We start from the raw sequence: 27,596 nt of genomic DNA, 5'->3' as shown, positions 1-27,596 counted from the left end.
TGCGGCTGGGCTTCCCCGTTCTTTGCCCCCCTCCTCATAGGCAGTCATCTGAGGTGCCGACAGATGACAGTAGCTTTCCTTTATTTCAGACGGTTGCTTGCAGTTGTTCACACATCTGTTGTATTGGATTTTGCTGAAATCGCGTTGGAAGTTCACACTTGTGCCTCAGTAAAATCAGTGTTAGTGCGAAATTATACTGTTAACTTCTTGTTTTCTTTTTACTTCACCATGAGTGTCGTGAAAAAACGTAAATATAATGATGATTATATCAAATACGGTTTTGCTTCTATACAAAAAAAAATGGCGTTGACCAGCCGCAATGTGTTATTTGCTATGAGATATTGAGCAATGATTCCATGAGACCTTCTCGTCTGGAACGCTATTTGTGGGCAAAGCATGGTGCATTGAAAGAGAAGCCGAAGGAATTTTTTGCTGCAATATGTGGTAATTTGAAACGGATGAAGTTGGACACTGTTGGATCCTTCTCTCAGACATCAGAAAAAGTACTGGAAGCCTAGCATGAGTTATCGCTACTTATTTCAAGGACCAAGAAAAGTCATATTATCGGAGACCCTGTTTGTTGAAAGCTGCTGATATTGTTCTTGAGTCAGAAAGTGAACAAAAACTTTCGCAAATACCGCTTTCTGACAATACTGTGAAACGTCGGATTGATGATATGGCCGAAGACATACAAAATCAATTAGTTACGGCCGTCAAGCAATCACAGTTTTTCGCAATACAGTTAGACGAGAGTACCGACGTTGCAAATTGTTGCCAACTGCTAGCTTTCGTTCGCTATATAGAAAATGAAGCAATTAAAGAAGAGTTGCTGTTTTCTACAGAGTTAAAGACAACTTCAAAAGCAATTCATATAATGGCAGCCGTCTCTGAATCCTTTTGTAAAAATGAGTTATCATGGCAGAAACTGATAGGCGTATGCAAAGACGGCGCCCCATAAATGCTTGGATATAGCTCAGGATTCGTGCAGATGGTCAGAGTTACTGCTATCCACTGTGTAATACACCGTCAAGCATTGGTAGCTAAGACACTTCCAAAGGAACTCAATGATGTCTTGAAACTGTGCATCGAAATCGTGAATTATATTGAAAAGAGTGCGTTAAATTCCAGGTTATTTACAGCTCTTTGTGAAGACTTGGTAGCAGAGTATAAAACACTTTTATTTCATACAGAAGTACGCTGGCTCTCAAAAGGAAATATGCTAGGAAGATTATTTGAACTTCGAGACGAAGTGATGTAGTTTTTGGAAAATAACAAACAAACTGAATTGTATGTGGAATTTAGAAAGCCCCGTGTTCATGTTGCATTGGCTTATCTGACAGATGTTTTAGAATTTTTAAACACATTGAATTTGAAATTACACGGTGGAGAGTTAAACATAATTTTTCATCGGGATGCCATCAAAGCTTTTACTGATAAGTTGCAACTATGGAAACGTAAAATTTTAGCCTTCAGTTATTCTTGCTTTCCCAGATTGTTTGGAAACCTGGAAGAAGCCCGATTTCACAACGATTTTAAGGATACTAATACTAAGAGTAAAATATCGAACCATTTGCAGCAACTCATTGATGAATTCGAACGATACTTCCCTAACAGTTGTGATGATAAAATTTATTATCCATTTCACGTTGACGTGGATTTGTTGCCATACAGACTACAAGAGAAAGTATTAGAAATTAAAAATGATTCTGCAGCGAAGTACGACTTTGAGAAGATGGAAAAGCCTTTATTTTGGGTGAAATATTTCACGGTGTATCCCAGGACAGCAGAACAAGCACTGAAACTGTATTTACCATTTTCAAGCACCTATTTGTGGGAAAGAGCATTTTCAGCGCTAGTGACGATAAAAAATAAGCTTAGAAGCAAACTCAGTATTGCCAATGATTTACATTGCGCAGTTTCTACTATTTAGCCAAGAATTCAAAATCTTGCAAAAAATATACAAGCTCATCCTTCACATTGATTTATTTGTTTGTTTCTTGCCATATGTGTGTGTAAATAATATTTTTATAATAAATACGTCACACTACAAGAGAACTTGTCATTTTCCTCCTAACTATCCTTACATGTAGTTAATACTGTAAAATTATAAAAAAACTATTTCGAAGAAACAATATAAAATAAACATAGTGAATCTGATTTAAATATAAATACTGCCTGTGATCCTTATGGATTCTGATGTTACTTGTGGTGTGTTATTTCAACTAATAATAGTATTTTTTCTGGATGAAGACACAGCGAAAGTTTATCCTAGATATGGCAAATGAAGAGTAGTCCTAAAGTCGTATACTGGTGAAGAAATGGTGTGCAGCAAGGGAATGTTATCAAGGTAAGGAAGTTGTTTTATTCATATTTTTTAAAGTTCTGTGTAGTCGGCAAAATTATTTCGTAAAACATATTATTTATTTTTCGTCTGGTTCTGAGAACTGGGCCTTTGTCGCTGTTGGGTAACTGTCGTCGTTGACATAAATGCCAACCTATGCGCAATGACAATGGGGAGCGCTATAGGCGTACAAATCAGTGATGTTCGTTAACACCGTGACTGAATGACTATTTCTGATAATGAGTGAAAGTAATAAGCTACACTGAACCTTAAATAATGGCCCGCATCCACTAATCTGCAAAGGTCGCAAATATTTTTCCTTGTTTACAAAGGACTTTCTTTACTTTAGGAGTGGCTTATAATCACTAGATTAGACTGATGACGTAATAACTGCGACTCGATACATTAACAGCCCACCATGTTACATGACGTCACCATCACAAATTTTTCAATAGTTAATAACAATTTGTCCATTTTATTTGGACTGTTGAGCTCCGTGGCCGTGGATAATGATATTTCACTGAAAAAATACGGCAACCAGCCACTTTTTAATGCGTTTTTTATTTACGCCAATATGCATTTCGGGTTTGCACCCATCTTCAGCTGGCAAATTACATGGATCTTCAGTTACTACAGTAGTACAATCTCGACAGCAGTTTGGATGCTGCAGCAGGCATTCTCCTCTCCTTGTTTTTTCCTGGCTTTTCTTCTTTTTTGCAACATGGTGGATAACGCAGTGCGCCTGTGCAAAATACGTGATAAAAAGTGTTTGTGTTGTTGCAAAAAAGAAGAAAAGCCAGGAAAAAACAAGGAGAGGAGAATGCCTGCTGCAGCATCCAAACTGCTGTCGAGATTGTACTACTGTAGTAACTGAAGATCCATGTAATTTACCAGCTGAAGATGGGTGCAAACCCGAAATGCATATTGGCGTAAATAAAAAACGCATTAAAAAGTGGCTGGTTACCGTATTTTTTCAGTGAAATATCATTTTCAATAGTTGCTTGATAATTTAGAAAAATCTCTATATTTTGTTAGGGGGGAGGGGGCACGGAAGTTTTGTTTTCGGCAGAAGGGGGGCGTGACAAACAAAAGTTTGGGAACCTCTGCCCTAGAATGTAAAGTTCGTTGGAAACCAGCTGACAGTAGTAAACAGATACAACGTCTTACCGCAGCGCCAGTACTGGTTGCCATCTCGGGGTTGACGACCTCCCGGGGATCCCTGGCGCGTGTTGTGCCTCGCAAGGGGCGTAGGGGGCGGGCTCATACCCTAGCGGTCTGTGGGTACGCCCCACCCAAAGTGGTCTGCTGGCTGCTTCTGGTGGCACGTACGCAGGGAGGCAGGCAGGCAACGGGCGGTCAAATGCCGTCCATTGTAGCTGCATCCCCCGAGGCCGCCGTGGTGGGGGCTGAGACGGCGAGGCATGAGTGCGGCTGCCGTTCTCCCCGCCTCTGAATAACACTCGGCCGGTCCAACAAGGTACGGGCTAGTGCCGCAGGCCAACCATCGTCCCTTCCGACCCGCAGTGCTTCACCATGAACATGTAACAGTGTGCCACACACAATCAGGAACTGACAATAAAGTGTGGCTTCGAATGGCATCACAATGACAGTAGAGAAAAATATGACTCCTGTGACACAAACGAAACATATCACTGCCGGCCGCGGTGGTCTAGCGGTTCTAGGCGCGCAGTCCGGAACCGCGCAACTGCTACGGTCGCAGGTTCGAATCCTGCCTCGGGCATGGATGTGTATGATGTCCTTATGTTAGTTAGGTTTAAGTAGTTCTAAGTTCTAGGGGACTGATGACCACAGTAGTTGAGTCCATTAGTGCTCAGAGCCATTTGAACCATTTTTTAAAACATGTCACTAAAACTACCATAATTAAAATGACTACTGAAAAATACAGACTAGCTTTACATTTGCCCATCTCACTTGTGTAATTTATAATGAATATAGACTTCACAAAGTAACCCTCACAATAAATTATGTACCAAGGAAAATTCTCTACGATACCAATAGGACGTCTCATCCTTGCATCTGTCAAATGACAGAGGGTCTAAACATCTACCTCCAGCCAAAATTCAGCTCGATAATACTAATCATTATTCAAAGAAAGTCATTATTTAGCAAAAATGAGGACAATTGTAACAGAGTTGAGAGAAAAGGTCACATGGGACCAGGAGAGGATTTCTGTTAGAGCATGACTGTTTACGAAAATTTATTCACCACTGGGTTCCTCAACATGCAATACATTGTGTCACAACTGCGCAGTGTAATTTTACAACCAGTCATTTGCATTCAGATTAAGCTGATAGTGAAGTACTATACTTCCTGGTTCACTTGTGCCAACATTCCAGTACCGTCTTTCATTTAACATCAAATTACGCACTCTCTCTATTTGGGCCATCACCTCCAGCTATTCCTTGGTTGCACACACCACAGACATTCTCGGCCTCAACATAACATCCATTAGATTGATAGTTATGGGTCCACCAAATCCTTAAAGTGCTCAGTCTCACATAAACGTTCACATCTTTCATTTAAGACTTTTAGCACGTCTGAAACGTACAAAGCTATCATAATAACAAGCAGAAGGAAAGGAGTACACTGATTTCCGCTTAATAATTAATATAAAGGTACTGACGAGATAACACTGTAGTGACGCTCCTTGCTCTACTCACCGGTTTGCATACTTACACACTCTCGTCACCCTTCGTTCTCTGGCTTCCTTTCTCCATTCGACAAATGCTGCACTTAATTGTCTTCCTTGAGTTGTCCTCTCGGATGGTTACTAATTAATCTATCCTCTCTGGAAAAAAATCTAAAAAAACACAAAATTCCCGGCACAGCACGCCGATACCCGCATCTGGCCACAAAATCATACAGAGCACAGTGCGCCCAAACCCGCACCTGGCTAATAAATCGTGAGCACAAAGCATACTGCAGTTGGCTTGTAATCCCTAACACCTCAATCTTCCTCCTTTTGAGTTATGAGACAACCTTCACCAACTAAAAGAGACCCCGTAGAGACGTAACTCAGCACAGCAAATCCAGTATCGAAATTCCACTGAGAATCAAACATTTGAACATTTAACCTTCCTGCATAACGTCTAGCCACTAAACGACTCCTTACAACCAGTGAACATAATTATACTACTTCTGAGCATGCTACAAAACTTCTGTCACTCACCTGACCTCCCTTAATTTTCTTTAAATACCTTTAAATTAGTCACGTGGTGCATCCCGCGTGAACGGTTACTTCTCGAGGTCTCAATCTCAACTACATTCGGGTGCAAGATTCTTCGCACTCGGAATGGGCCACATTACACGTTAATGAATTTCTTGCACAGGCACTTGTGCTTCTTCGGTAGCCGGTGGGATTTTACCAATACCTTCCTCCCCAATGAATAAATTCATTTCTCTGATTGTCCCCTGCCTGTCCTGCATTATGTCGGGGGTCAGGACCTCGGATCTCTACAACGTCCGCTGGTGGTGTGTCATTTCGCACAGGTTAGTTAAGGTCATATCCGCGTCTGTCATCAAGGTGATTACGAGGGGGCCAGTTACTTCCGCGTGAGTCTCGGTTCCAACATGGACCGTTGGGTCTTGACGGCCGCCACCATGGCCAACCCCGCCCCCGTTCCTGTCATACGGGCGCGCAGGCGCCGGCTGGTTACGATCCGTCTGCACACTGCCACGCACTTCGCTACCCCTCCCGTATCCTAACTCTTGTAGCAGAAGTTGAAAAGACTTGATGCCGTTCAGCCCTCTCCCTGCAATTGCTGTATCCCGCTGTAGTCGCTGAGGGAGCTTCGTTAGGCATATGCGAATCAGTTCAGGCGGGTCATACGGCGCACCTAAGAACTGATTTCGTTGTACTAACTCTGCAATAAACCATCGGATGGTGATGATTAGCTTCGGCGAAAGGCTTAGTCATCAAAATCCGAAGCTTCACTCGATCTTGACTGCTCTTCGACTAAAACTCGTCGAAGAATGCTTCCCTAAACTCTCTGTATGATCGACAATCTCTCATTAAAATCCCATTCTTGCCGCCGCTTCGCTACGGAGAAACCCACAGACGAAGTTCATTTTGAGAGCAGAACTCTATGTGGAAGGGAACGGATCTTGGAATTGATCGATCCACAAGTGGAGGTGAATTTCACCAGATGGTTCAGGAAAGACACTGTATTTATGTACTAAGAGGAAGTGTCGCCTATTTTCGTCTTCCTCGGCCTCGCTAACTACGTCTTCGTTATGCTGCCTCAGTGACGAGTTTCCGTCCCGCAGGCGGCACAATCTTCCACTAAGATCTAGCAAATCGTTCGCACTGTCTCGCCTCTCCTCACGTTCGTCACAGTGTTGTATATTGTCGGCCGACATCCTACCCTGGATTGCTTCGCTACGCCCACTCATCTGGTGCAGTTCATGTAACGCCCTTCGATTTCCTTTGTTAATTTCGTTTTGATCCTCCTTGAAGCGAAGCAGTGACTGAATTTCTCCGCTGACGTCCGTTCCTACTGGCTGCGTCCGGTGGACAGGTGTTCTATTTTTTTGTGGACAGGTGTTCTAAGGTGGCTGAGATCGATTGTAACCGTTCAGTGGCCTTACTAACCTCTTGTTCGTTGCCTGAGACCTTCTGACATACCTCCTGCACTAATGTAGCTTGTTCCTTGCTTACTTCCACTGCCACTTCTCGAATTTTATCGGGATCGACATCCGTCACTACCCCTGTACTGCCGCCTACATTACTTTCAGTGGCAGTTATACGGCTCTCTAGCCGTTGGTTCACGCTAACTTGCCCATCTATTACGTCACCAATGTGGCTACAAATTTCCTCCTTCCACGACTCCACGGCTTCTAAACCTTTCTCTACTTCGTCATATCCCTTCTCAACTCGGTTGTCAGCCTTTTGCTCTCTGTTATAAACGAATCTATCTTTTCAAGCTTTAAACACACGGCCTTTTGTACCTCACTCGCGGTCTCAACTTGTTCTTTCAGTGGATCCTACCGTTCCTTAATGGTTTTCAATCGTTCCTGCTGCTCTTTCCTAGCATTTTCTTGTCCTTCCTGAATGGGTTTTAATCGTTCCTCCGGTTCCTTCATCATTTGCATTATTAGCGCCGGCAGAGCCGTTAGGCCGAAAGCAGAGGCTGTCGGCTGGTCTAAGGAATACCCCGCCCCGGTTTCCACGGGTTCAACGCACTCTGTTACTACCTGCCTTTGGCGAGCGATGTCTTCTAAGCTGTTTGCCGCTGTGGCCTGCGCTGGGGGAGGAGGTTTGGGCGCATCGCCCAGCCCGCTTTGACCAGCCACCGCCTCGAAACCTGCTTGCTTCATTGTGGATACTGGATACCGTTACTTCGGACACCCCGGACGTACGCTCAACGTGCCCTTCTGCGGTTGCCAACGAGTGCGCCAAATCCACTACTTTTCTTTATACAGGAGCGGGTGGTAATACTCACGGTTAATTACCGGGGCCTGCCGTGGCTGTCTGCTGACTGAATAACCGCTTGTTCCCACTAATTACAGACGCATCGAAAAATTCAACCACACTCACCTAATCGAAATTTGCGAACAAAAAATAACCTTTCTCTCAAAAATACACAGAAAAACAAAAAAAAATCACGGCAACGCTGTACTCAACGCAGCCAAACAAGACTGCCAGCAGAAGTGCAAAAGACCAATGCCTGTTCAAAAGAATAATTAAATTAATATTAATTACATTAAGATTATCCCTACATATGCAATATCAGAAGATTCCTAGCAGTAGGATCCTGGCACAGGGTCGCCATGTAAAGGAGGTACCTTGCCCATCCAAAGGGACTGGGAATGGCAGGGCCTACCCTTTCACCACGTAACGTGGATTTTGCTCACAACTCCCCTATCAGTGTTACTTTCCCTTATCTAGAACGGAGGACTGGGGCTGAATTTCATACAGATCACCATATACAAGAGTCGTCGGAGCATCAGAAAAGATTAGTGTATTTGACTGCATAAAAAAATATCCACCACGATCAAACAAAAACTACTCATTGGATTTTCAATCAAGTTTATCATCATAAGAGCAGCATTTTCAGTAGGGGGCCTTGCAGTGGTAGCATTTCCTTGATACCTCTATAAATGGGGTTAACACTTTTAATTGAAAGTCGGATTAAAAGCACCACAATTTATTATAAATCGAAATTACACTTGTACAAACGAAGTATAATTTCTGGATAGACACATTTTGTTACCTATGGACGTTAATACAAGACTTGGGGGCGTAGGGGCATATTGCCTAAATTCAGCAGTCACCCACCATACTAACGTTCGAAATGGACAAGGAAAGGTGGGAGCTGACCATTCAGAAAGAATTTACTCTAATAATTAGTGAAAGGTAAGAGACGGATACAATAGCTAATAAGTAAATATATTGAAAAGGCAAACTATGAACCACTTGTGGATGCACGTTATTGAAGCGGCTCCCTTTCGTAAGCTAATAAAATTCATAAAACTCATTCTGCGACACCTTGATTTACGAATATGAATAACAGGAAAAGCGGGCCATGCTTTCAATTTAGATACCGTGCACAGAACCACTCGCCACGTGTTCACACGTGGGCGACAAAGAAGGAAAAACCTAACACACAAAGAACGTTTTGAAATGTTCACTAATATCACGGAGTATTGGTGAAGGAAAGACATTCGCTGAAGACGAGGCAGTTACGAGGGTGGTTGAAGTATACCGAACGTGGTGACTGAAAGTCCCATGTATGTTTTGCATACTGCAACCGACCAGGCTCTGATGCCAAGTCCAAAAACGAAATAGCAAAATGAGGAAGAAATAAAAGCAATAGGCGCTAATTCTCCCGAAATTAAAGATCACCTAACACTTAAATTTATATTCGCGACTCAATCCACTTCTGAACCTATCAACAGCACGCATGCTTACCAGCTTGCAACCATCTTCTTATGGATCTCGCCACCGACTCCTCACGACTGCTAACCGCCTACCGGCCGTTGCTCCAGCGGAGCCTTGTGGGGGTGGGAATTGGCGCATTTTTCGCCGGCCAATCAGGGGGTACGGATCTGTGGACGAACTAGCTGCCGTTCAAGCAGACATTCCTGACTTGGTGGAATGACTCGTGATTGTATAGAATTTAGTCAGGGAGTCGTCAGGGAGGCCTCTTTACAGTGCCAAACGTGCAGGAGAAACTGAATACTACTACTTAGAAGAATAAGAGGTAGGACTACTTTGGCTTCTCCAAGTCGTTCAAGCTACCGCCCCATGCTTCCAAGCTAAAAGGTCAGCGCGGGAAACGGAAAGCCAACAGGGCTAGCTGATGGAGACTGCTGAGGAAATGAAATAAAAGTACCTTGCCAGCCGCGGTGGTCTCGCGGTTCTAGGCGCGCAGTCCGGAACCGTGCGACTGCTACGGTCGCAGGTTCGAATCCTGCCTCGGGCATGGATGTGCGTGATGTCCTGAGGTTAGTTAGGTTTAAGTAGTTCTAAGTTCTAGGGGACTGATGACCACAGCAGTTGAGTCCCATAGTGCTCAGAGCCATTTTTTTAAAAGTACCTTGCTCCAATCCTCTCTCCCGTTTCAATATGCTGTCATACTGAAAACATCACCAGAATAGCAATCATGCTATTGCCGTATTAGTAGTGATAGTAATATGACTACAATATCGTAAATCGTAATTAAGTGAAAGGTAGCCGCACATCTTTCAACGTCTGTCGTACTTAGTTAACAGAGAAATAAGCCTTCACGTGATTCTCAGTTCAGCACAAAGTTTTTGCCATTTATTTTGAATTTCAGATTTCTTCTCTTATAATTGTGAATACTCTGATATTTCATATTTAATTATGACTAATCAGCTGTTATTGCCGGCCGCGGCGGTCTCGCGGTTCTAGGCGCGCAGTCCGGAACCGTGCGACTGCTACGGTCGCAGGTGCGAATCCTGCCTCGGGCATGGATGTGTGTGATGTCCTTAGGTTAGTTAGGTTTAAGTAGTTCTAAGTTCTAGGGGACTAATGACCACAGCAGTTGAGTCTCATAGTACTCAGAGCCATTTGAACCAGCTGTTATCATCGTTACCGTGCCAGGCACCAAACTTTGCTTAGGGATATCTATATCTACATCTACATCTCCAATTCACAATGAAATGCCAAGCAGAGGGTTCGTCAAATCACCTTCAGCATATTTCTCCACCGTTCCACTCTCTGTGTGCGAGTTCTGATATATCTTATTTTATCATGATGGTCATTTCTCCCTCTATGGGTGGGCGCCTACAGAATATTACCGCAACCGAAGGACAAAGATGTTGTTTGACATGTCACGAGAGGATCCTGCAGCAACAAAAAGTGCCTTTGTTTTAATGATTTCCACAACAATTCACGTATCATATCCGTAGCAATATCTCCCCTATTTCGCGACAATGCAAAACGAGATACCCTTCTTTGAACCGTTTCGAGGATATCGGTCAGTGTAATATGATGTGGATCCTATACCGCTCAGCAACAATCTAAATGAGGGCGGACAAGCGTGTTGTAAGCCATGTCTTCAGTAGACTTGCTACATTTTCTAAGTCTTCAGCCAATAAACCACAGTTTTTGGTTTGCTTGCCCCACACCTTCATTTGTGTGTTCGTTCGAAAGTAATCTCTTTTAAGTATACAGCTAAATTTACAGCATTTAGCTTTGTGTGCTTCATTGTTTAACCGAATTTTTTAGCGGATTGTTTTATTGGGGTACTCATATGGATGACTTCACACTTTTTATTATTTAGAGTCAGTTGCCACTTTTTGCAGGATACATATATCTTTTGTAAATCTTTTGCAATTGATTTTCATTCGGTAAGTGACAACATCATCTGCAAACAATGTAAGAGGGCTGCTCAGATGGTCTCGTATATCGGTTATATAGATTAACAACAGACGGCCTATTACACTTCCTTGGAGATCGCCAAATATTACTCCCGTTTCACTCGATGACTTTCCATCACTTACTACGAACTTCACCTTTCTGACAAGAACTCACGAATCCAGCAGCACAGCTGACGCGATACTCCGTAGGCACACAGTTTGATTACATGCCTCCTGAGAAGAACGTTGTCAAATGCTTTTCGGAAATCTAAAAACATTAAAACCATTTGAAGTCCCCTGTCGATATTACTCTCCAAGATGCTACTCCAGGCGGGTGTACAATGAGTGTGCGCAACAGAAAGTAATGGACGCTAGAATGATGATTTGGCCTTGTCTGACTATCCCCTGACGCAGATCTTAGGATCTCTTAATCGACTTTAACATGTAAATTACAACCTAAATATAAATGAATGATTAGGAGAACTAATGCTACTAAATGATAAACGTTGTTCGTGCTAATATATTTATTGTAGATTAAAGAAACCTTTATATTACAAAGTTTACATTTCCTAAGTAAAATTAATAATCAATTGCCCAACCCTGCCCCTTATTATGACTGCGCGATCTAATATCAAGAGCGCGAAATGTCTGACATCATCTACACACCATATACTACAATACAATACTTTCAAAGGTGATCTACAGTGGTGTGGAGCCTCAGTGGAAATAAACTAACGTGATCACAGCTGTTTAGCTTTTATAGCCCTAATAAGCCGAAGCAATTTGCGGTAGCACCGTATGTACTGCGTCCGGAGCGTCGAAATGATGGTTCTCGTCTGCGACGATGGAAGAAATCCAGCCACAAATAAACTCATCCAAACACTAGGGCAGAAGAAAGCGGTCCTCTAACTTATATGCTCTAATACTGTCTTCTCCTTTCTCTGTTCCACAGGTGAGAAACGCGGAGTCCCAGCCACAAGAACGGGGTTTAGATAACGTCTTAACGTAAGTATAGGCAGAGGAAGTGCTCTCAATTACTGAAAGTAGCATACTGAACGACGACTTCCAACCCGGCGGTGAAGTCCAGAATAGTATAGGTTCGCAATAGTACAGTGCCTAACTGTTCTAACTATAAACGCTCCTGAGAGCAAGGACAGCAAGTCCGTCTGTATCAACAAAGCTGATATCGAGCGACCGTCACACATGCGCTTTCACAACGGAAGGCCACTTCACTCCACCGCTGGCCTCCAAGCAAGGCTCGACTCCGCAACCTCGAAATTCCAAAAACGAATCATATTCCCTAAACCACAGGATTTTCTCCCTCTCTACAGATTCTTCCGAACACCGACCAACCATATTTTAGTCTTTTGTCGTCCAACGCGGAAAGTTTGCGAGGAAAAAACTATACTTGTACAATGGTACGCTTCTGAGTAAAAATCCTTGGAAATTACCCAGCTTGCATGGTTTCCGAGGTGGCACTGCCTCGTTCCTCTCAGCTGTGTCCAAGTTTCCGAAGTATACTCCTTCCCGTCCGGATACAATACCGGCCAGTCGCGACTCAATTGTGTCCCATCGCTCAGGTGTCCCAACGTCCGTGTTGCTACATCCTGTGTTTAAGTAGGACCAACACACCAGTGTGGGCCTTCCATCCAGGGCTTGAATTCCGCCTGTCATTTCATTTCTACTGTTGTTCCAACGTCTACTAGAATAATAATAAAGACACTCCGTCACCTTACATGCAATAAGCGTTAACAGTTATTCACATGGCGTATGTGACAATGTCAGTCTCCTTTATATATCCATATATACGATGTACAACCTATCACATGATACCTAATTATGTTTGTAGGTCGCGGCAAAGTATGTGGATGGGTGTTTGTAAGGTGCAGAATTATAGCCACCTTACGATAGCCCTACCTAACGAACTACACTCCTGGAAATTGAAATAAGAACACCGTGAATTCATTGTCCCAGGAAGGGGAAACTTTATTGACACATTCCTGGGGTCAGATACATCACATGATCACACTGACAGAACCACAGGCACATAGACACAGGCAACAGAGCATGCACAATGTCGGCACTAGTACAGTGTATATCCACCTTTCGCAGCAATGCAGGCTGCTATTCTCCCATGGAGACGATCGTAGAGATGCTGGATGTAGTCCTGTGGAACGGCTTGACATGCCATTTCCACCTGGCGCCTCAGTTGGACCAGCGTTCGTGCTGGACGTGCAGACCGCGTGAGACGACGCTTCATCCAGTCCCAAACATGCTCAATGGGGGACAGATCCGGAGATCTTGCTGGCCAGGGTAGTTGACTTACACCTTCTAGAGCACGTTGGGTGGCACGGGATACATGCGGACGTGCATTGTCCTGTTGGAACAGCAAGTTCCCTTGCCGGTCTAGGAATGGTAGAACGATGGGTTCGATGACGGTTTGGATGTACCGTGCACTATTCAGTGTCCCCTCGACGATCACCAGAGGTGCACGGCCAGTGTAGAAGATCGCTCCCCACACCATGATGCCGGGTGTTGGCCCTGTGTGCCTCGGTCGTATGCAGTCCTGATTGTGGCGCTCACCTGCACGGCGCCAAACACGCATACGACCATGATTGGCACCAAGGCAGAAGCGACTCTCATCGCTGAAGACGGCACGTCTCCATTCGTCCCTCCATTCACGGCTGTCGCGACACCACTGGAGGCGGGCTGCACGATGTTGGGGCGTGAGCGGAAGACGGCCTAACGGTGTGCGGGACCGTAGCCCAGCTTCATGGAGACGGTTGCGAATGGTCCTCGCCGATACCCCAGGAGCAACAGTGTCCCTAATTTGCTGGGAAGTGGCGGTGCAGTCCCCTACGGCACTGCGTAGGATCCTACGGTTTTGGCGTGCATCCGTGCGTCGCTGCGGTCCGGACCCAGGTCGACGGGCACGTACACCTTCCGCCGACCACTGGCGACAACATCGATGTACTGTGGAGACCTCACGCCCCACGTGTTGAGCAATTCGGCGGTACGTCCACCCGGCCTCCCGCATGCTAGCGCCATTCGACGGCCAACACCGCGGTTCCTGGTGTGTCCGCTGTGCCGTGCGTGTGATCATTGCTTGTACAGCCCTCTCGCAGTGTCCGGAGCAAGTATGGTGGGTCTGACACACCGGTGTCAATGTGTTCTTTTTTCCATTTCCAGGAGTGTATTTTGTACTGGGATTGAGTAATTCTTATAGTATTATCTCATCCATTACAAAATCATATAACCATCAATTGTCTGTACAAGTGAACTAATAAGAATATGAGGGCTGAGGAACACTTGAATTATGATATGTTCTTCTACAGTCATTCTGCATTGTTTCATGGGTTCACTGCCCTAAATTTACTTATTGCATGTTTATTATAATCTGTCTACCCCTTATCTTTGGAACATTGTTCCAACACATGACAATTGGAATATACAATATCAAAGGAATTTAACTAACATTACAGAATTTTTAGTCTCTTTGAAGAAATGGCAGTTCTCGTCTTTCTTTAAACTTAAGGCCCACACTCTCTGTCATTCATCCATCCCTAAGACATAGGTTGAGGCAAGAAACATTAAAGCAAAGTATCCGAGTCTTTCCGAAGTGGTAGTTCACTAAATTACATGTGCTTCATTTACCCATTAATATGCAAAACAAGCAGTTACAACAATTATTCGAGAGGTTATCTACTGGTCATTATAGAATTATATAAAATTCTCTGAAACATCCTACGTAATTTCACTTGTTCATATTTATGCTCTTGACTTACATTTAAAAAAACATCATTTCACAAATTGGTTGATCAAGACTAGTCTATCCCTAACTTGTATACTCTTTAAACATTTAAAAAATCTTATGTTCTAACACATTCTTTGCAAACTGCATTTACATTCACTGTGCCAACTAGTATTTGTGATAAGAGTTTGGATCGACCACCAATTTAAACTAATGTGTTTGTTCAAAGTGTGTAAAATGGAATACATATAAAACAATAAAAACCCATAGTATCATTAACAAAGAAAATGACAAAAAATAATTTTACATAAATACATACACAAATAATATTCTGGAAATACACAAATATATAAAAATAGTGAAGGACATCGCATCATTATCAAAGAGCATGTCGAACAGTACATTTATGTGAATACATACACAAATATTTTCCTAAGAGTACACTGAAAAGTAAGTACAAAATGTTTACACAGTGATAGATATCGGAAACTGTTAGTTTGTGTGTGTAATTGTTCAATTTTCACTACATTATGCACCTTCTTTATCAAGAGTCACACACTGATTCGGATTTCACAACACACTTTCGTTTTCATTTGTGTATTTTCATATCAGAGCACACTCCGCTGTAAAGTGAAAATTTTATTCTAGAAACATCCCCCAGGCTTTGGCTAAGCCATGTCTCCGCAATATCCTTTCTTCCAGGAGTGCTAGTTCTGCAAGGTTCGCAGGAGAGCTTCTGTGAAGTTTGGAAGGTAGGAGACGAGGTACTGGCGGAATTAAAGCTGTGAGGACGGGGCGTGCGTCGTGCTTGGATAGCTCAGTTTCTAGAGCACTTGCCCGCGAAAGGCAAAGGTAACGAGTTCGAGTCTCGGTCCGGCAGACGGTTTTAATCTGCCAGGAAGTTTCAACATGAAGATTGTTTGAGATCAGACATGTTACTTTTACAAGTCAGTCTTTGGACCCACAGCCGATTGTTGATCCCGTCAGATTACCAGTCTCTCAGAGAATTGCTGATGTGGAAGGATCCTCGGATTATACAGCGACATAAGTGGGTGTATGTTTTGAAATAGCCAAGTTTTAGTCGAATTTGCACGCAATATGAGGAGGTACAGTCAGGTAGGATCGTATAGGCTACCTAGAATTTTTCTGCGTCGGCTAAGAGAAGTGTAATTGTATCTAGTCTTCAGTTCTTCTTTTACTATGTTTGTGTTCCTACTCTTCTGTTCTTCATGTCGCTTCTTTCTCTTGATATAACTATTCTATTTTGGATAAGGATATCGGTAACTGTGGGCAGGTAGGTTATCTGTTTGGTGACACTATACATGGAACTTGAGTCGTTGTGTGCGACTCAGATTTCTCAGAATTTAATGCCAGATGAATGACTGCCACAGCTTATGATGTTATCATCCTCTGTCTGGCGGAGAACTGCAGAAGAAAAGCAAATATAGTTCACAGTTCCGTGCAGCTATTAGCAGTTCCGCTGTAGGCTTAACTGACTGTATTGTGTGTGCAATTGGTATATCTCATCTCCATCATGTAGTACAACAGTGGAAACAAGTCATTAGTGGCCATTTACATACCACCTCTGGTGCGCTGGCCACGTTACCTGGTGTCATTGTCTGCCGCCCGGCTGACGTCTTCAGGCAGCCCACCTCCTGTTTTCCCATCTCTGCTGCGACATGACTGACGGCGCCCTTGCATCTGGACTGTTCTGTCCGCACACCTTGCTGTTGCTTCCAGTGTGTCTCGCAAAGTTTTTTGCGCATCCTGCGCTCACTAATGCCCACAATTCGTTTCCGATTTACAACAAATACTATTCAATACATAACACAATTTATTGACATTTATGAAATATAAAATTTTAAGATGCATTCACTAGTGAGGTCATTTACCTTTACATTTATTATTGTTCTATTTGTATAATTATCCAAGACACTCATGTATTTACCATCATTATCTTGATAACAGTTTCATGTATCAAGTTAATGTTACTTATTAAGTGATACACCTCTACATATGTCAATGAGTTATTAAATATCTGTTGGCACCTGTATACCTATAAAATACGTATATCCTAAATATTAGTCGTTCATACAACCATAGAATTAATGCACACCAAATCCCAATGTTAGTACTTGCAAATACTACTTGTTAAACTATTTGTTAAACTACTTGTTAAACTACTGGCCAGTAAGATGTTTATACTAGTCTAACTACTACACTGTCGTGGGTATCACAAGATCGTCCAATCTTGGTTTCATCGGGGCTATCATCGTGGATATCTGTGAACAATACAGTCCATGTCTGCACACACAAACATACACAAATGAATGATTAGGTGGACCACTTCTTCATTTCATGCTCATGGTGTGCTTCCTGTGAACAATCATACCACATAGCAAGTTTAGTGCAATTACTGATCTTTTATTTTAATCACACTTTCATGTACCTTTTCTCATGGTTTTACCCAGTAATACATTCTCTTATCTGCCCCCTTCATTGTATCTCCTGCTGTTACCTTTCTCTGGTGGTCTCTTCTTTTCATCTTAATAAAGTTACATTTCATTTTATTAGTGGTACCAGGAAATATGAAGATTTTAGTACATTATATAAAATCACTGCTCATCAACACGACTGCCACGTCCTTATGTATTACCCTCTGTATCATGTGCTTTGAAACTACAGCTTCGTACTTTTCCTTTATTACATTTTACGTGTCTATATCCCCTTATTACACTTCAGTTTCATGTCCCTGTAACACTCAAATAATATTTCGGTGCGCTCTTCTGCCTCTTTGGGCAGCATAAATACAACTTTCCCATACAAATAACCGTGCGCTCTCGCGTAGACACGTGGAGCTGGCCACCTATTGAACAACCATTTCTCTGAATGGAGACCAATCATACTTGAACGACACACCTGCGTGTCACCGCAAATCCTATTAGAAAGCCACTCATTTATGATCCTATCTCTAAACATGTAAAATATACACTCATTTCTAAAATTTTAACAACTGACGTTCTCTCCTAATACGTTCCACATCAATTGGTTAACCATTTTTATCTATTCACACATCTTTACGACATTTTTTTTGCAGTACCACACGTTTCTCAATTTCACTTTATTTCTTCATGGACAGATAGCACAAACTCTAAACACCTTCTAAAATTGTATGCTCGGCTTGCTGTGCACATAGTTATAACCTACACCAAGAAACATACCCTAATTATCTTACCCACCACATCCTGCCCTATTATATACTGTAGTACCTCTTTTAACATGATAATATTATAGAAAATTCGCTAAACCTACAGATCCCTTCAGTGTAATACTTAACTAAATTCCTAACTATATACAATACTGTACTTTTGCCATAAAAACTGGCTCTGAGCACTATGGAACTTAACTTCTAAGGTCATCAGTCCCCTAGAACTTAGAACTACTTAAACCTAACTAAGCTAAGGACATCACACACACCCATGCCCGAGGCAGGATTCGAACCTGAAACCGTAGCGCTCGCGCGGTTCCAGACTGTAGCGCCTAGAACCGCTCGGCCACCCCGGCCGGTTTTGCCATAAAAGCTCTCTTCAATTCTCGCTACTTATTCTATAAATGGCTCACATGATGGAGTCCCAAAGATTTTCCTGTTTTCACAGACTCAATTTCAACCGCATTTGCGCCGGCTGGAGTGGCCGAGCGGTTCTTCTTTCCAACCAACGCACCTTGTACCTATGTTTTTTGTACTGTGAGTAGCGGTGGATTAATTGAATCTTTGAATTTAGCAAACAGCCTATCTGAAATAGCTGAGAGTTCAAACGGTTCTAATGGCTCTGAGAACTATGGAACTTAACTTCTGAGGTCATCAGTCATCTAGAAGTTAGAACTACTTAAACTTAAGGACATCACACACACATCCATGCCCGAGGCAGGGTTCTATCCTGCGGCCGTAGCAGTCGCGCGTTTCCAGACTGTAGCCCCTAGAACCGCTCGGCCACCACGGCCGGCAGCTGAGAGTTCACTTCCACTATCTATTACAGCAGTACCCATACTTCCTCCAGTTTGTATTCTTACCACCGGATAGATTTCCTGTTTGGGTAACGTTTCCTTTTCATCAAGTAATATCTCCGTCATGTCCTTATATGCTATAACATTTATATTATTACCTCCGAGACGGTTTACTGGCACCTTTTCTCTAGTGCCTATTGCCTGGCCTAGTCATTGTTCATTCTCCATGTTATTTCGGCGTACTCTCCCAGGCTTAGGTGGTCTAATTTCAACCGATTGTTCCCGATTCCTGTTGTTGTTCGTTCCACCCTATCCTTGGTCAGACCGGTGACGAGTTTCTCGATTGTCGCCCCAGGATGCTCCATTATTTTGTGGCTCCCATCTTCGGTCATTTTGTTGCCATTATTCCCACTACAATCTCTGTGGTCCATGTTTTGGTGAGTCGGACAATTTACATTGTTTTGCCAATTATGGCCTCTGTTATCCCCTCCGTTGTTCTCCCTTCTTTCACTTTGCACGTCTCTCTGCCTACGGTTTTCTCGCGCCTGCTGCTCGTTGAAAGCAAACTCCAACTCTCTTGGGATACCTTTGAACCCTTCTACATCACTTCCACATCGGCCGACGAGCGTTTGCTGGTAGGAAATTGGCAACTTCATGTAACATAATCTCATGATCTCAGCCGGTGTGCGTGGGTCGTCCAAATACTGATTTTATCTTGGTCAATTTTTCGAAAAATTTCACCCGACTACGGAACCCTGAACTCTCCAAGTCTGTGCTCATCATTACTTCCTGCTTTATGCTATCCTGTGTCTCCTTGGACCAGTATTTGTTTAAAACTGCGTCACGGATATCTTCGTATGATTTGCACGCTTTTGCAATGTTCCGCATGCATTCGGCCATTGTTCCCTCGATATGTGAACATACAAAGGCCAGTTTGTAACTCAGACGCCAGTGAGGATGTAATGATAAATCAAACTGACCAATAAAGGTTTTCGGATGTAAAACATTACCCTCGTCTTTGTAATGCTGAAACTTTCATTAGAGCTTCTTCCCACTCGGCCTATCACATTCTCACTCAGCGCTAACGTTCCCTGTCAACCGATACCTTCGGAATCACCTCTTCTATTCCATGTCACGTTTTCCTCACTGGAAAATAGTTCAATGGTGCGCATTATCGGATAACAATTATGTATATGAAATATTTCATAGGTGTTCTCCGTACTCGCAATTTGCGATCCAATCGTGCCCTGTGTAGACGCGGGGACTATATCTCTAGCGATATTTCGTTGCTCCGCAGATACACTTTCAGTCTGTAGTTGACGAGCAACTCTTACATTCGAGCACTGTCTAATATCGTCTGGGCTTGGACATAATCGTGATGAGTTTGAACTGGCTCTTTCGGTTTCTGCCGTTTCCAAATCGCCTACTATTTCCTTTCTGAGAGGAGATTTTTGCCTTATTTGGGACCTGACTTCCTGAGATTATTGCTTAATTTCGCTTTCTATGTTCTATTTAAATTGGGAGATCTCCTTGGTCAATGCCTTGTTTGGTGCAATTTCTATCTTTTGCAGCTGCGTTATTTCTACTTGTCTCACGAGCCTCTGCAACTTCGTTAATGCACCTCTAACTATCCCTGTCGTGTTTTGTGTCTTCTCTAATGTTTCAATAGCAACGAGCTTTGCGCCCCTCGCTAGTAATCGTGCCTAGTTCGCGGTTCTTCTGACCTCCGCAATCTCTCGTAGTTTTGTTCGGAGTGTCACTACCTCATTTTTCACTTCCCTCGTCTCATGTTTTTATTGACTGAATTTCTACACTAACGTTTTGAATTTTACTTTCCATTTCTGAGCAAACTTCATCGTTCATCCTTTTTATTTGCTCTCCCAATTCAGCACGTAACCTACCACTGTGGCCGGCCGGTTCTCGGCGCTACAGTCTGGAACCGCACGACCGCTACAGTCGCCGGTTCGAATCCTGCCTCGAGGATGGATGTGTGTGATGTCCTTAGCTTAGATAGGTTTAGTTAGTTCTAAGTTCTGATGACCTCAGATGTTAAGTCCCAAAGTGCTCAGAGCCATTTCAATCATTTCAGCAACTTCACCATTCCCCCTTTTTATTTGCTCTCCCAATTCAGAGCTGACCTTCTGCATTTCAGCACTAACGTTTTGAATTTTATTTCCCATTTCTGAGCTGACCTTCTGAATATTATTCCCCATCTCTTTTAGGTATGCAATGATGTCTGACACACCTGTGTTACCTAAATCTTCTCTCCTATTGTGGCTTTAACTTTCTCTAATCCTAGGTGATCTTCTACCCTTTTCCCTTTCCATTTTTCGGTATTAAAAAAAGTCATCACCGCGGCCCTTGATATGCTGCCTGGTTACGATGTCACGGACGACGATCTACCACAATTCTTAGTTGTTCTGCGTTTACTTGGACTCCCTACATTATAGTCGCGTATCTTTACGATTGCCTCAGTGTGTTTCTGCTCCTCATCTTCGAGCGTCGAAATGATGCTTCTCGTTCTCGTCTGCGACGATGGAAGAACTCCAGTCACAAATAAACTCTTTCAAACACTAGTGCAGAAGAAGGCGATACTCTGAGTAATATACTCTAATACTGTCTTCTCCTCTCTGTGTTCTACTGACGAGAAACGCGATCTCCCAGCCACAAGGACGGAGTTCAGATAACGTCTCAACGTAAGTACAGGCAGAGGAAGTGCTCTTATTTACTGAACGCTGCATACTCAACGACGAATTCCAACCCGGCGGTGAAGACCAGAATCGTTTAGGTTCGCAGCAGTACAGTGCCTAACTGTTCTAACTATAAACCCTCCTGAGAGAAAAGACAGCAAGTCCGTCTGTATCAACAAAGCAGATATCGAGCGACCGTTACACATGCGCGCTCACAACGGAAGAACACGTCTCTCCACCGCTGGCCTCCCAGCAAGGCTCGGCTCCAAACCACGTAATTCCGAAAACGAATCATATTTCGTTTCTGAGTAAAAATCCTTGGAAATAACCCAGCCTGCTTGGTTTCCAAGGTGGCGCTTCCTCGTTCCTCTTAGCTGCGTCCAAGATTTTCGTCGTTTCCGAAGTATAATCCTTCGAGTCTGGCTACAATACTGGCCGGTCGCTCTATTGTGCCCCAGCGCTCAGGTGCCCCAACGTCCGTCTTGCTACTTCCTGTTAAACACAGGACCAACACACCTGTGTGGGATCTCCATCCACGGCTTGAGTTCCGCCTGCCGTTTCATTTCCACTGCCGTTCCAACCTCTATTAGTATGATAATAAAGACACTCCGTCACATTTCATCCAATAAGCGTTAACAATTATTCTCAGGGCGTATGTGACAATGTCAGTCTCCTTTATATATTCATATATACGATGTACAGCCGATCATATGACACCCAATTGTGTTTTTCGGTCATGGCAAAGTATGTAGGTGGGTGCTTGTAAGGTGCGAAATTTAGCCACTTTACAATACCCACACCTAACGAACTATTTTGTATTAGGATTCCTTCGTGAGATTCCCCATGGAGCAATCCCCTACCAAGTCGTGGGCGTTGCTCGCATGTGAGAATCTGGGTAGCAGTCTGGTGACTATCACTCCCCATAACGGTATAAATATAGTCCAAGGTACAATTTTCTATCGCGGCCTCCTCTTGCAATCTGACGATTAGCTATGCATCAACTTGGAGTGAGGGGAGGATGTGTACACTTCGTCTGTCATGCAACAGGAGGCCAAAAGGAAATGGGGTTGTTACTGGAACGTTCATCTTGGTTTTTAATGGTGATTCGCTGCCTGAAAAGCTCAAGGTGGTGGTATACCGATGTGACATGGATCTGTGTTCCCCCATTATGCAGTTCTGCAAATGTATGAAATTCGTGCACATATCTTTGCGTTGCAATGCCGGCCCAGTCTGCAGGGATTGTTGATGATGGTTGCACACAAACATTCCTGGCGCTCCTCCCCCTGTCTGATCAACTGTGGAGGGACCATTCTCCCTCTTCAACAGACTGCACTGTCTTTCAGAGAGAGAAAAAAATTCACGAATGTAATACTCTCGACAGACTGACATATCAAAAGGCCAAAGAAAATTTGAGCATATACATGTTGCACACATAGAAATGTTATACACTACAGCTAAGACGATGTCGCCCTCTCTGCTGATGGTACTCCTTCCATTAGGCATCCTACAGTGAGACCTCAGTGCTGCCCAACCATGTCTACCGCCCGATGGTTGGAGGCTCTCCTCCTCCTGCTTTTCCTCACTCACTTTGGGGGCAGTGGCTCCCTGCACTTTAGGGACACCGATCCCCATCTCCCAGCTGTAGACACATCACGATAATTCTACCTTTCACTGCAGGAAGGGGACCCTTTGGATACTTTCTTCCAAGATTTCTGCCAGTCTGCAACTGGATGCCTGCCAATGGCTGAAGAAGCCACAGGCTGCTGATGGTATGGCTTCACAATCTGTGCCCCGTTGTCATCCGAACCCACAAAGTAGAAGTAAGACAGAAAGACATCTTCCAAAATGAAAGGAATTCCGGTAGCCCGTGCACAACCAGATACCACATGTTTTCCTTCCGTTGCCGCAGCACTGATCCTGGTGGTCCCTGAGGCTCCAGATAGCACCATACATCAATTCTCTGTTCCTATATTCGTTGATAACACCAACTCTCAACTGGTGGCAGCAAATGACCCTGCTTCCTTGGTCTTTTCACACCTTCACAGTATACCGACAACACAATTATCCAGTGGAAATGAAGCGGCTCTTCCAACTCCTCGCCGATCTGTGACGTCCCTGAAGCTCCTCTCCTGCTTTCTGCATTGTACTTCAAGGAACGTGGTTTCCAGCCATGTGGACTCCTACCCTTCATAGTTATTGGATATACTTTAAGAAACTTGCCAATTATCATATGCTGTCAGGTTGAGTTTGCACCTATGTTCTGGACTCTGTACATAGCGAAGTTGTGCCACTTGACACAGCTTTTAAGGCTGTGACTGTTTGGGTGAGAGCATTTCAGTATTTTACCATCTGTAATGCTTATTGCACTCCCAGTGGTGGAGAGTCCCTGAATGTATTCCATGCATTGGTTTATCAGCTTCCCTCGCCTTTCCTAATCTTGGGCAGCTTCAGTGCCCATAACCCTTTGTGGGGTTGAATCACTATCACTGGCTGTTGTAAAGGCATTGAGAATTTCTGGCAGATCATGACCTCTATCTCTCACGTACTGGTGCCTCCACACACTTCAGTGTGGCACATGGAACTTACCCAGCCATTGATCTTTTGTCTCTGCAGCCTGGTCTTCTCCCATTCATCCACTGGAGGGTCCATGACGACTTGAGTGATAGCGACCACTTCCTCATCTTCCTGTCCCTCCCTTAGCATCACTCCCCTGGGCGTCCATCCAGATGGACCCCCAGCAGTGCCGACTAGGATGCTTTGACCTTCAGTGTCGTTCTGAACTCCCCACTACATGGGGCACTGATGCGACTGGGCAGTGTGTAACAGCAGCGAACTTAGCGATCCCCCAATTCTTTGGAATCCTTCTTTTGGATGATAGTAACTTCGAAGACATCGGAAATCACCACAGCCGTTAAAGACCGCAGAAACTCCCCAACGCTGTAGCTGGCACCTCATGGCCTTTAAACACCTCATGCCCTGGTGTACCCATTAATAAAACGATGGAAGCAAGAATGCTTCAACCACTGAATCATGTTCACATCCTTCACAGGTCTGTGTGAAGGCCAGACACCTCTATGGGTAACAGAACTTTGCATGTGTACTTACTATTTCCTTCAACAGTGCTGCTTTCACTATTGCTGAACATTTTTCTCTTTATTATGTTCAAGCCTCTGTGTCTGAGAACTGTCAATGTACCTTTTGTGTCCATTAACAGCAGATGGAGCTATAGCACTTATTTTTCACTACACACCACCGGAAGCCCTATAATACTCCTTTCAGTGAGTGTGAATTCTTCAGTGCCCTATCCCTTTTTTCTGTGGCAGGGCCTGACTGTATCCACAATCAAGGACTTAAACAGTTATCAGTGGACTGTCAGTGTCATCGCCTTATCATCTTCAATCGTATCTGGAGAGAGGAAAATACCAATGTCCCAGTATTGAAATGAGGTAAACGTCCCCTAGAGATGGACAGCTATCGCCCAATTAGCCTCAACAATGTTTTTTCTAAGTTGCTGGATTACATGTTGAGCTGGTGGCTGTGTTGACTCTTTGAGTCTCTGGGCCATCTGGCTCTGTCCCAGGGCAGTTTGCTTTTCCACTGCTGATAATTTGGTTTGCCTCGAATCTGCCATCTGGACAGCATTTGACCAACGTCAACACCCTACTGCCGTCTTCTTCGACATATAGGGCTTGTGACATCATATGGGTGACATCACATACTCGCTTACCTTAAATGTGTGGGGTCTCCGTGGCCCAGTTTTGAATTTTTTCCAGAACTACTTGACGCACTGTACTTTCTGCGATCGAGTTGGTGCCTCTCATAGTAACACTCATACCAAAGGGAATGGGGCCCCACAGGGCTCTGTATTAAGAGTCCCTCTCTTGCTAATGGGAAAACAGGCTTATTGCAGTGGATGCACCGGTTCCTGCCATATCACCGAAGTTAAGGGCTGTCGGGCGTGGCAGGTACTTGGATGGGTGACCACCCAAGCCGCAACGCGCTGTTGTCATTTTTCGGGGTGCACTCAGCCTAGTGATGCCGATTGAGGAGCTACTCGCCCTAAATAGTAACGGCTGCGGTCAAAGAAAACCATCATAACGACCTGGAGAGCAGTGTGCTGACCACACGCCCCTCCTATCTGCATCCTCAGCTGTGGATGACACAGCAGTCGGATGGTCCCGATGGGCCACTTGTGGACTGAAAACGGAGTTTTTTTCCTGTTAACAGCCATCAGTGATCTAGCAGCAGCTGGGGGTTTTCAGTATCACCATCCCTCCATGCTGACGATTTTTTATTTTACTACAGCTCCTCTAGTACGGACGTTGCTGAACGCCGAATGCAAGGCGCCATTCAGAAGGTGCAGTCATGTTCCTCCCCATGGCTTTCAGTTTATAAGTGTCAAGACTCACGTCATGCCCTTCTGTCGCCATTGTACTGTATAAGTAGGCTGTTTAGGTTTTCTTATTGGTAACGCCACATAGCGCTCTGTATGAAAAATCACTGGCTGTGCTGTGTGCAGTCTGTGGCTAGTTTGCATTGTTGTCTGCCATTGTAGTGTCGGGCAGCGGCAGCTGGATGCTAACAGCGCGTAGCGTTGCGCAGTTGGAGGTGAGCCGCCAGCAGTGGTGGACGTGGGGAGAGAGATGGCGGAGTTTTGAAATTTGTAAGAATTGGTGTCACGAACTGATATATATATATTATGACTATTAAGGTAAATACATTGTTTGTTCTGTATTAAAATCTTTCATTTGCTAACTATGCCTATCAGTAGTTAGTGCCTTCAGTAGTTTGAATCTTTTATTTAGCTGGCAGTAGTGGCGCTCGCTGTATTGCAGTAGCTTGAGTAACGAAGATTTTTGGTGAGGTAAGTGATTTGTGAAAGGTATAGGTAAATGTTAGTCAGGGCCATTCTTTTGTAGGGATTTTTGGAAGTCAGATTGCGTTGCGTTAAAAATATTGTGTGTCAGCTTAAGCACAGTCGTGTATAAATTTTTCTAAGGGGACGTTTCTACTGTTCTCCACAACCAGAACTTTATCACAATGACCAATTACTTAATGTGGTGGAGACTTATCGTTTTTTGGGGTTGGTCTTCGATGCTCAGCAGATGTGACTTTCTCATCTTCGCCAACTTAGAAAAAGGTGCTGGTTAGACCTTAATATACTTCGCTGCCTCAGTATCACCAGCAAAACTGCACTACTATTCCGCAGCTTTACAAAGCCCTGACCATGTTCGATTTTGATCATGGGAGTCAGACACGTGGTTCAGCATCGCCCTCAACATTGTGCTCACTGGCCCAATTACACCACTCTGGGGTCCTACTTGCAACAGGAGCCTTTTGAACGAGCCCTGTGAACAGCCTACTCACATAGACTGGGGTCTATTTACTATACATGTTTGCAGATCCCGTAAGCATCCAAACTACTGTGTCTTTTTTGCTAGTAGGGAGGTCCACCTCCCACAACAGAGATCCAGAAATGATGTCACAATTGCAGTTCGACTGCAGTCTCTGCTCTGAACTCCAACTTACCCCACTGTCACCATTTGTCAGGGAGCAATCGCGTATGCTCCCATGGCATGTAGCCTGACCTCAGATCTGACTCGATTTATCTTTTGGATAAAAGACTCAGTTGACTCCATGGTGTTTCGTCACCTGTGTCTGACTCGATGCACTTCCGCTTTCTGCTGGCCCAACGGTCGATGGACGAACCGGTTTTTCATACACACATGCAAGGTGCAGTGAATTATGTATCTGGCTGAATGTATGCAGTGTATTCACTCCTTAATTGGCGGCCATCAAACTGGTCCTTAGCCATGCTCGTTATTGCACAAGCAAGCTGCTTCTAATCTGCAGCAACTCCTGAGCAGCCTTCAGGCTATGGATCACAGCTACCCACGTCACCCATCAGTCTCGACTATCCAGAATCTTCTTTCTGTCCTCCATCAAGCTGGACAGCAGGTCGTCT

Source organism: Schistocerca gregaria, chromosome X (genome assembly GCF_023897955.1).
Source record: "Schistocerca gregaria isolate iqSchGreg1 chromosome X, iqSchGreg1.2, whole genome shotgun sequence".
NCBI lineage: Eukaryota > Metazoa > Arthropoda > Insecta > Orthoptera > Acrididae > Schistocerca > Schistocerca gregaria.
The sequence above is the reverse complement of the archived record's forward strand: the minus strand, read 5'-3'. Positions refer to the sequence as shown.